Genomic DNA, 12,108 nt, shown 5'->3' on the forward strand with positions numbered 1-12,108 from the left:
ATCCTTGCTGGAGTTTTAATAAAAAAACACGCAGTATCAGTAAAGAAGAAATTCACTTTTAAGGAGAAGATACCATTGTTGACCTGCCAAAGTAGTGGCGTGGGCATATGATTTTCCTGTTTTAGAGATTAATCAGAGAACAACTAGGGATTAAGGGCTGTGTATTTTATATTTTTTTATATTTATTGAATATTTAAGAAAAGATTTCATACAATTTACACTATTACTTCGATTGTTGTTAACCAAACATTATTTTTCAGTAAGAAAGACTTTTTTAATTGTAGTCAAGTTTTTCTATCAACTAGTTTGATTCTTGTCTTTTTCATGTAAGTATTTGCTTATTATATAAATAAATCTTGATAATGCCTAATTGATCCTTTCTTTATACATTATTTAACTGCTCTTTAAAAATAACTTATTTATTTGCTTATCACACTCAATTTTATCCAGCTTTATTGAAGACAGAAAGTTTTTTTTTTTAAACTGTAGTCAAGTCTTTGCATCAACTAGTCTGATTCTCGTCTTTTTCATGTAGTTATTTGATTATTATATAAGTATAGCTTGAAAATAAGTAACTGACCATTCCTTTACGTATTATTTAACTGCTTTTTGAAAATAACGTATCGGTTTTCTTGTTAGGTTCAATTTTATCCAGCATTGTTGGGCAGTAAGAAAGACTTTTTAAACAGTACTCCGTTTTCTGCATTAACTTTGGTGATTGCTGGTTTATTTATACTATTATTAAATAACTAAAGCTTGAAAATAAATCATTAATACTCTGTTTATACATTACCTACACTTCCTTCCTTCTTACACTTAATTTTATCCAGTATTGCTGGACAGTGGAAAGACTCTTTTTTAACTCTAGTCAGTTTTCTGCATTAACTATTGTGATTGCTGTCTTTCTGTTTTACTTATATGATTAATATATAATTGAAGTTTGAAAATAAAGTAACTGAGCCTTTCTTTATACATTATTTAACTGTAGTTTGGAAACTTTTCACTGGTTTTGTTGTTACACTTAATATTTAACTGGTGCTTGAAAATAAGTGATTAGTTTTTAACATTATTACTAAATCGTGCTTGATAACTCAAAAGCATGGTCCTCTCTTGTTTATTTTAGATGGATTTTTTCTGTCATGCTGAAGAACTCAATATGATTGATGAGATTTACCTTCAAGAAGTGGTTCACGGTCTCAACGAGTAACCGAGAGTTTTCATCCATAATCGAACTACAGCGTCTGGGACATCGGGGCTCGGAGAGATGTGATGCACTACTACGCGCTCTACGTGTTCTTGAAGGTAATGTCATTTTACTCTTTCTGCACTGTGTATGCAGTGAGGATGTTTTGAACTTGTTTGTTTACGGACTTTTCCGTAGTAAAGAAACTTATGATTGCGCTCAGCATAAACTTATGTATTTATTACCTTGTGGCGAGAGTCATGTAGACAGAATAAACAATACAGAGCTGTCAAACTTTTTTGATTTTGGGACGCGGTTTGTTTCGAGTCAAGGTGTAATCCCATCTCAAACGCCCATAGCCGTGACCCTTCAAGAAAATTGCAACTTGAGTACTAATATAAATCAATTATCTAATGAACACTTAGCATTTTAGATGGGGTTGATCTAAATTCCGTTGAAGACGAAATGAGGAGATTGGTTCAAAATATGAAAGATGCCGTGATTACACCCACGCAACAGGTCCAGGGACAAAATCCTGTATACAATCCCCCGCCTGAACATTGTGTACAGGATAATTATAGTTATGGGAACCAATCTGATCCTCAGCCTGGCCCGTGATACGCTCCTGATCCAGTACTTGTGGGATATGGGAGCAATAATAGTATAATAGGCACTAGTAGTAGTAAAACATGTGGTAGTGTTAGTAATAATAATAATCACGGGCAAAATCAGAGCATTAGAAACTTCGAAGTTATGGAGAAAGCAGAAAAAGGTTTCGTAAGCTTCATCTTACGGGCCATGAAATCGCGGTTAGACCTGTAGATAATGAGAGAACCATTGATAATCCAGAGGCCTATATTGAAAGCTTAATTAATTTTGCGTTGGAACATGAGATTTCCAATGTTCGCCCCATGGATTCTATCGGGTTATATATAGACAGCAGTAATAGTAGAAATAACAAGTCTGTGTATGTGCCATTTAGAAGAAAGCGCGATTTCTCTGCTAGGACTGTCCCTACCTCATTTAAACGTGTATTAAATTCAAACGAGGAGTTTCTTTTGGGGCACGAAGTCCTTCTTCGGTTCCACTTGACCGACAGCATGTATGGCCAGGAAAGAAATGCAACAAGTTTCGTTGAAAATTATTCAAAACACCAAGATTATTTGGAAAAGCGTTTAACACGCATAGAAAATAAGAATATCCATTGTCTTCCCATGGCAATTGTGTGGTGGACAACAAAACACACAGCAGGTAAGCAAAGATTGTGTAATTTAAAAACAAGAGACCGTGATACATGGTTTATAAAGCAGAAGTTATCTGCGCAATGGCAGCAGTCAACGTTAAAACAAAGGGAGCTTGTAATTTTAAAGATGGGGATACTTTCTAATCTTATTTGAGGGTGAGTGTGTTGGTCATTCTGAACTGATTCGTAATATTACAAGTTCTCTTGGTAAACTGAAGTATTGCTACTATTGTTTGGAAGTGAATAATGGTTTGTCATATAAACACAAGTGAGAAATTCATTGTTCTTTTTGCGAACACAAACACGAACGCGATTATACCAGAGGCATGAATCTTCAACATCACCACGTACATTACCAGGACAAAATGAAAAAATAATAAATTCATTTTGATTTAAAATTGCAAAATGGAAAACATCATTTGGTTAACAGGTTATTCTTGTGTATGTAGTCCAGATAGAAAGAGAAATTAGGATCCAGCATTCTCTTTAACTCTCAGTAGCTAACTCTGAAATAGAAATCCGTTTGCTAGATAGTAGAGTTCCGCAAACGGCAACTATATAAACAAAGAGAATGTGGGTCAAGAGCTCTCACTTCCAATATTCATATTGTGCGTGGAGTTGCTGTGTGACGAAGCCCTAATCTTCAAGATTATTTGAAAGCTGAATTCATTATTTGACCAACCATCCACAGCAAGAGGCTTTTAGACAACATACGATAATTTCCACTTGTGATACTTCAAGACGGCTCCATGCACTAAGTTTGGTGCACTATACAATTACTTTCATTCGAGAGTCCTGGGTTCGTTTATGGACCTTAGCCACTCTGCCTGTAGCAGTTTGGGCCACCAAGACAATGAGGAGTTGACAGCGTTCCATCACAGAAGACAGAGGAGGAGCTTGTGAAGAAACCTTCTAATCACTCGAAAGACATATATTATGATTAGTGCGCGAAGTGCATAAAATTCCATTCGTGTGTTCATGAAGCTGGGACAAAACCAAGCGGCCAATGTAAGTAGCCAATGTAAGTAATTCTTGCAATGTAAATTTCTGAATTCTAAAGGATACACTCTGAAAGAAATTTCTCTTATGAATCACTGTTAAATGACCTATCGAGTGTCTAGCTATTAATGTGTTTTGATTTTAATCGATTTTATTAATTTTACTTTAAAACTAACGTAACAATGGTTTCGTAGCTCTGGCATGTAGGTAATTAAATGTTCTCTCTGAGGATCGTTAAATCTCCAATCTTGATATAGTTCTTTGTATAGGGCATTAACATAGCCTAAGTATACAACTAATGTGAATAAACACTCATAATGGTAAAACAAAATAGTGTGTCGAGTATTTCTTAAGATAATCACTCAAAGGTTGAAGAAAGGCATGTATCTTGTTGTAATGAATTACTGCGAAAGAGCTTAGTATTTGTAAAACAGATTTTCCTTTAAGTGTGTATTGTCGGTGACCAAGAGCAGACTTACTTTGAAAGAAAGATTTATGTACATGTTATGGCAGCATTGCTAGTTGCCTATCTTAAAGGAGATTGATCTTACCTTGCCAAAGTTAAAGTTTATAGTCCGGTCCCTCCCAGACTACCACTACTACTACAAAATTGAAATAGTATCTTACCAGTAAGAAAATTAAATGTGATGCATTCAATAGACTTTGCTGAGGGTGTATGTTTGAAAATCATGTGAAGCGCAATAAAAAAATGAAATGAAATCTTTGAGTTTTACGTCCCACGGTTATGCCGGTTAGGCGAAAGAGACGGTGATAATGAGTAATGAATTAAATGGTGGAATGAAGAAAGTGGGAGGAAACGGGAGAACCCCGAGAAAACTCACGCACACGGTGTTTGTCCACCACAAAGTTCACTTGGCGTCGGCTGGGATCGAACCCGGGACCCCAAGCACCAGAGGTGAACGCTCTACCACTGAGCCACCGCGGCCCCGAAGCGTAATAAAGCAGCAAAATCTGTTTCTGATAACGTTAAGGTCTGCATTCATTGTGGAGTCATCGTTGATAACAGGCGCCGAAAATCCAATGACGGGTTGTGGTGAACATTTCTGTTCGACATGTCGAATGCATGTTGGTATAAGCCACATGTTTTGTCTAAAGACAAAAGCCTGTACATACTAATATGTTAATGTACATTGCTTATTACGTAGAATCAATGTTAAAGACACCAAATGCGCGCGGTGAAAGGGAACACGAGGTAGTGCTCGTGTGTTGTAAGCATGTGTGTCACAGCTGTATAACTAAAGGCATCGATTAGCCCTGTAAGACATATGGTGATAATAATGGAAATCGTTCGTTTTCATTTAAGACGATGACGAAATTTATTAATCATGTATTAGTAGAATCCCTATAGTTTGCATCGGTCACACTAGTAGATACGATGGTCTCTTCTGCCTTAGAAATCTAAAGAAGAGCAGCATATTACTCCTAATGTCCGTATTCAGGGTCAGAAAATTTTTAATATTTACATTGGAAATCGTATTTTTTTTTTCAGATTCTTTTTTATCGGTTGCAAATTATCCAAACTACCCAAAGCTTTAGGCCTTAGTGAAAATTTAAAGAAGGGAGATTTCCCATATTTGTTCAATACAGAAGAAAATCAAAATTATGTTGGTCTCTATTCCCCACTTGAATTCTAAGACCCTGAGGGGCGAAGCACAGAAGAAAAAGAACAATTAACAGGCTGGCAAGAATCACGTGCGTTAAGTGGCGAAAAGTTTAACGTGCAAACGGAAATGTTCTCTTATTGAGAGAATTCTAGCAGAAGCGATCATCAAATTTAGCGACATTATTGGGGAGAAAACGAATGGTTTGCAATGTTTCATTACGTCATCCACCATTGGAAGTATTACGATGCGTACTTATCGTACTTTGTACTTACCTGAAAATACTATCCGCGTATTTCCCGCGTTGGGCTTCCATCCTAACGCAAAATATAGTATTAAAGCTATGCAATGGCTTATGTATATGGAAGAACAATTTGGGATAGAAATCCAGCATGCTAGGAGAGGTGGAGAAAAGAGTATTGGTAGGTACCAAAGCGATGGATGGCAGGAAGGGCTCAACGCTGCCTTCGAGTTCATTGGCTATTTCTGGCACAGTTGCCCCTTTTAACCGAGACGCCATTTTGCATCACGCTCATGATTCTTACAATACGATGGAAAAATATACGAACAAAAAAATTCTCCGCCGGAAGTACCTGAAAATTTAGGTATAAACCTATATGAAATCTCGGAATGTTCTTGGGATGAGAAGGTAAACACGGATAAGGACATACAAAGGTTTATTAAAGAACGCTGTAGTAACCTGCCTGGTTTCGTTATTCCCAAGAATTGTTACAACTGTGGTCGCACTGAAGTGTTTCGATCTTACGTCGAGTGTGGATGTGATGACGTCAAAAATGACGACGATATTACAAGTCTTTATCCATTTGTGATGTCACGTAAACCTAAGATCACCTAAGATACATACGAGGCCGGACTTCCCAGATGTGGACAGTATTCATGGTGTAGTAAAATATACCATGTGCCCGCGAAAATTTTGTATTTTCCGATCCTCCCGTACGTTGAGGGAGGCCGATTACTTTTCTGTCTTTGCCGTACATGTATGGAGGAGGAAAGCACTAACGATTGTACTCATAGTGACGCTGAGTGTGCTCTTACAGGGACATTTTGCACTCCAGAGTTACACTTGGCTCTTCAAAAAGGTACACGATACTCGATATACACGAAATATGGGAACTCATGTGTCCTGAAGAGGAGAATTCAGCTTGTTTTTTCGGAACTTATATGAATTCCTTCCTTCAGATGGAGCAGAAAGCCTCTGATTTTCCTGCTTATTGGAAAACAGAAGAAGACAAGCAAAGATACATCGAAGAATATTATGCCCATGAATGTATACAGCCGAATTATGATAACATCAGGTCGAACCTGGGTTTGAAGCAATTTGCAAAACTTTATCTCGACTCATTACATGGGAAATGGGGACAGCGTACTGATATGTCACCTAGTGGAATAGTTAGTGATGAAGTCACGTTTCTTAGGTATTTAACAGCGGCACGGTATGAACTTCAAACTGTGGTCTCAATTAATGATGATTATTTAATTATCACTTACCGAGACATTGAAACTGAAAATGCTCCGCTTCAGTTTTCCAATGTTATACTAGCCGCCTTTATTACTTCGTGGGCTAGACTTAAACTTTACAAAGTACTGACAACTGTAGGACCAGACATCCATTTACTGTGACACTGACAGCATTATGTATATTCAGAAAAAAGATGACGAATCTTTGTTAACGCTTGGAAACTATTTGGGTAATCTAAGAGATGAAATTCCAGAAGGTTGAAAGTTTACAACGTTTTACGGTTTAGGCGCCAAAAACTACTGTTATAGGCTAGTTCATGCCCAAGGGGATGTTCGGATATACTCAAAATTAGGCGGGTAACACTAAACGATAAAACCTCTCAGAAAATTAACTTTAAGAGTTTCTATAAATTATTGTCTGGACAATTAGAGTCCGCAGTAATAGAAAATCCAAATAGTATCGTGCGTAGACCAGGGTTCCGTATCTTTAGCTGTACAGAGACAGACACACTGTGAGGTCAATATAAAACGTAAACTTATTGATGAATATGATGTTACTTACGATGGCCCCATACGAAACGGCATGGTACAAGGCACGTTACTTATGCCATGGGGTCATATGCACGTGTACCTTACTGTCATAGATTCACGAACGAGTGAATGTAAGCTGCATAAATGTCTTTTCGTGCTGTAAGCCCTTCGAATTATTTATTACTAATTTATTGCTAATTTATTTATTTATCTTTTGTCTCGTATGCAATGCATACTCATTTATTTATTCGATAGTTTGCTATATTTTACGCATCGTTTCTTATAGAAACTGGTTCTAGAGACTAGTCATTTTGAGCTTTAATTTTTTTAACTTGAGAGCTTTAATTTTTTTTAACACAAGAGCTTTTATTTTTTAACTCGAGAGCTTTAATACTCCTATATTCCCAGTGATTTTTCTTTCTTTCTGTGCGAATGTGTATATAAAGAAAATACTCTATTGTATGCATTCATTTGAGTACATGAGGTTAAATTTTCAACATCCCTCCACTATTTTAATAGCCGGTCCGTCAAGGGCTGGGAAGACGTGTTTTATAAATCGATTATTTAATGAACGTGATCAAATGTTTAGTATAAAATTTAATAATATAGTATGCTGTTATGGTGCAGTAATACCAAACTTAGATGCACATGCATAAATACGTTTGGTACAGGGGATACCTGACGTGAATAATTTTGAAATTAAAGAAAATTCATTATTAATACCTGATGATTTAATGTCAAAAACCAATGGTGATGTTGCTTATTTATTTACAAAGTATGCACATCATAAAAAGTTGACTGTATATTTGTTATTCAAAATTCATTTCCAAAAGGAAAACATGCACGTGATATTAGTTTAAATGCATATTATAGTATTTAAACTTCCTCGTGATAAAATACAAATACAGTATTTAGCATCGCAAATAATGCCTCCATATAGTAAGGAAATCGTGAATGTGTTCGAAGAAGTAACACGAGACCCCCACACTTATGAATTACTTGACTTAACACAGAAAACAAACGATGCATTACGAATGCGTACACATATTTTTTCTAATGAAATTATGCATGTGTGTGCTAACGTAAAAGACATGCATACAGAAATTTTCGTTTAGTCTGAATCAAGATGTTGAAGGTGAAACAACACTACAACACGCTCCGTGCTCTTTGCAAATGCAAGAATACAAAACGAAACAAATTTTACAAAATGCTTGAAGGGATTTAATAAGAACAATTCCTGAGGTAGCTAAAACACAATAACAGAAAACATCCCTTAAAATTCTCGTCAGAAGCAGCGTTTACGTAGATAAAAGGATCTTACGTGTCTCAACAACGTATGTCATTCAAGGAAAAAAGTTGTTAGTACAAAAAGGTGGTGCGCTTCTGCCATTAATCTTGGAACCATTTCTTGCAACAGCAGGAAGTAGTATTTTTAGTCGATAACAATGTCAGAATTACGTAAAATGATTTTAGTTCCTGAAAATGCTATACATGAAATTCGATCCATTCTTAAATCCATAGATCACATCAATCACGTTTAGATGAAAAAATGAATAATGTTTTAAAACGTCATGATCTTAGTGTACATCAAAAGTGGAAATTATATCAACAAGCTTTGCATCATCATTAACAGTATACTTCATCTTCACATAAAGCAATTACATTACCTGTTATTCAGGAAGAAGAAGAAGAAATATCATCAACTTTCCAAAATAACAATACTTACATTTTACCATTTGCATGAGCATGAATAGGGGAAGTATTGGGGACGTCAGCAACGAGGCTATATGTCCCAGTCACGATTACCAACGTTGTTCAGGACTGATGATTAAAAGAATTAAAGGCGAAAACGAATACAGATCAACTGAACAAAAGCGCTGCAAAATGAAAAAAAGAAGAAAGTGGAAGCTAAAATAATAAATAAGATAAAATATATAACAATAACAATATATAGAAAAACAATAAAAGCGCAGAGAAGATATAAACCTTTAGCAGCCATAAAATAGGTACAACAAAGTAAAAGTGCTCAGAGAGCGTGAGCAACCTCAGATTCAAAAATAAACTGAAGTACCCGGTCAACAGTTGTACGAGAATACCCCAAGACACGGGTAAGTAGAGACAGAATTCCGTAACGCTCTCTGATTTCTGAGATGTTCATAGATCCTAACTTGTCAAAAGAGAGAAACCGGCCAACAATGAAACTGTTAAGTGAGAATTTTGTGCTTTGATTTGTAGTGATTGTAAGGGAAAGTGTTTCTTCCCGTCTTATTTAACTATATGCCTACTCATCTAGAAGCTCAGCGTTTCACCTCCATGAACCGTCCCAGTACATTCATGGTGAACTGCGCTGCTGAACCGAGTGCACATGGACACTAGAGGAAACTCAATAACGCTAAACCTGTGATCGAATCCTACTAGGGTCATGGTACTCAGTAGGACCGCCACCACTTTTCTACGGGTACCGTTATGTCTAAATTTATTTTAGAAACTCCGTGTTTTCCTTTAATGGCTGTGTTGGCAGAGGGTTGGTTAGGTCATTAGGGGTTGATGACATGATTACGTGTATGTTTGGTTTGGAAAGTCCCTATGTTTCTTTTCTTGGCTGTGATTACGTGTTTGTTTTGTTGGAAAGGACGTGTCCTCTTTTTCGAGTGTGTATACTGGATACTTTTAAAAATAATAATGGAAATTTAAATTTGAATTTGAACTAAATCTGTTGATATGTTAGTTAATTAGAATATTTGTAGATATGATGAAATGTTATTGTGTATCACTTACTTCCGTATCAGTGATTAAATTAATAATAATAATATTGAATATATTTACATTATTGACATTGAGATGAAGACCCGTGTTTGAATCTCGTATTATACAGATGGTTTTTGAGTAATAGAAAGTTACATTGGGAGGAAGACCCGTGTTCGAATCTCGTATTATACAGATGGTTTTTTGACTAATAGAAACTTACATTGATATATATATATATAATTTGGAAAAAAATAAATATTTGAGTCCCATGGTTATGCCGGTTTTTATATTGCTTCGCTTTACAAAGAAAGCTCTTTAAAGTATATAAAAATGGGAGGAAACCCTTTTATAAAAGGTATTGAAAAATATATATATATATTATAAAAGTTCATGTGGTGGTGGGTACTGAGAATGAGCCCGGGGCCCTTAACACCAGAGGTGAACGATGTATTAGAGAATTATTGCAATCCTCACATGTAACTTGAAGAGAAAAAAAACATTTGGGAGATAGGAAATGAGTGTGAATTGAATAGTTTATTTATTTATTTATTTTGTTAATATTCATTTTTATTGATTTGTTCATGGCTTATAGTTAACTCAGTTCTTACACCATGTTTCTAAGTTTGAAATACGCAGAGACTGAATTGTTCTTCCGTCTCTCACAGAGGCTATCTTAGAAATGAACGCTCAGTTTTATTTTTCTTGCAAATGGATTGACTTCCGGGTACTTGACCTATACGCGGTTTCCCTTGCCCGGTTAGAACTCTGAGTGGCGACACAAATAGTTATAGAGTGTTAATGTACTTTCTAATTTTATTTCCGCTTTTCAATATGTACTGAAATAACGTCCATTAACTATGATTGTCACTGAGATAGTTATCGGCAGTGATGAAGACAGATAGATAGATAGAAATTTAATGTTTCCCCCACTTCACAAGATGTTATGGACAAACACACAAATGTATTTTGTGTTAATATCTGATTTTGGCAATGTGAAAGTTTTACTTGTAACCATTTCCTTAATTAGTTGAGAAAGTGTGTATATTTCAGAACCGTACATCCCTACAGGACCCAATGACGACACCCTGTCGTAATGATGAAAAAATGGTAGCTATACCTTGAAAGGTCATATAATGTTAAGAAACCTACAGCGGTTGATGAACTTGTAAATAAGAAATTTTTAGATTTCCTGGTGGAGGAATGAATAATTTGATGCAATCGATTTTTAAACATGATGAACAATGTTAGCGGACATGTTGACTTTATTTATAATTAATGAAAAAACGGTTTTCGAAAACCTGATGAAAAGATGATGGAGGGGGAACACATTGAAATGTCTTATAAATACTAGCGAAATAAAGTTGATTATTATTAATGTATACTTACTGCACGAGTTTATTTGTTCTTGTGTTTCTATTGAAGTTTTCGGTTTTTGATTCTGACAGTTAGAAGGAAGTTTGATTTTAAGGTGAGAATCATTTAATTTTTTTTTAAAATGCTAAACTTGCTTGTATTACCCACTTAATTATAATGGAAGTTTTCTGACTAATTATTGGCAAACTACACGAGTTGCTTTTGAGAAATTAAACTCGGGACTATTTGTGTTGTCAGGAAATAAATCCAGGATCAGTTTGTAATAAATTGCAAGAGAGCTAGGGTTTGTGATAGACCGGTACCAGTGGAAATGTAATTACGATTTTTTTATTACTAAAGTTATTATTATTATTATTATTATTATTATTATTATTATTATTATTATTATTATTATTATTGTAGGAGTACATATTTTGGGAGAGGGAGATGAGATGAGATACTTTTATTGGATTGTTTTCTGTGCAAACTCGTTAAAAATAACATGTTCGAACAATATGTGATTGTACTAAAATAAGCTTGTTGTAAAAAATGAATATACGGGCATTTTTTCCCTTAAGAACCGCCACTGTGATTTTACCAAGGGCTAAAGACGTATTATTTACCTGTAGAGTTTTATTTGCTTAATTATAGTGTGTTTAATTACAATATGTTGATTGATTTCTTACGAATTTTAACTGTTTCACCGATTGTGTACTGACATATGACCACTTTAAAATCACTTATACCCGATATATATGTATGCTGTACAGATGGGGTTGAACTGAACTAGGATGTAATTTAGAATTCTGCCGATAGATGTCATACAAGTACGCTTGGTACCATAGTTGATAATCTTTTAGGAAAGCAAATGTTTGAACACATTAATATATGTACTAAGACTAGTATTCGCAGAAAGAAGGAAAAAAGTTTCAGTTTGGGGGAGAGGGCGC

The sequence above is a fragment of the Thermobia domestica genome, chromosome 7 (genome assembly GCF_964235325.1).
Source record: "Thermobia domestica chromosome 7, izTheDome1.hap1.1, whole genome shotgun sequence".
Lineage (NCBI taxonomy): Eukaryota > Metazoa > Arthropoda > Insecta > Zygentoma > Lepismatidae > Thermobia > Thermobia domestica.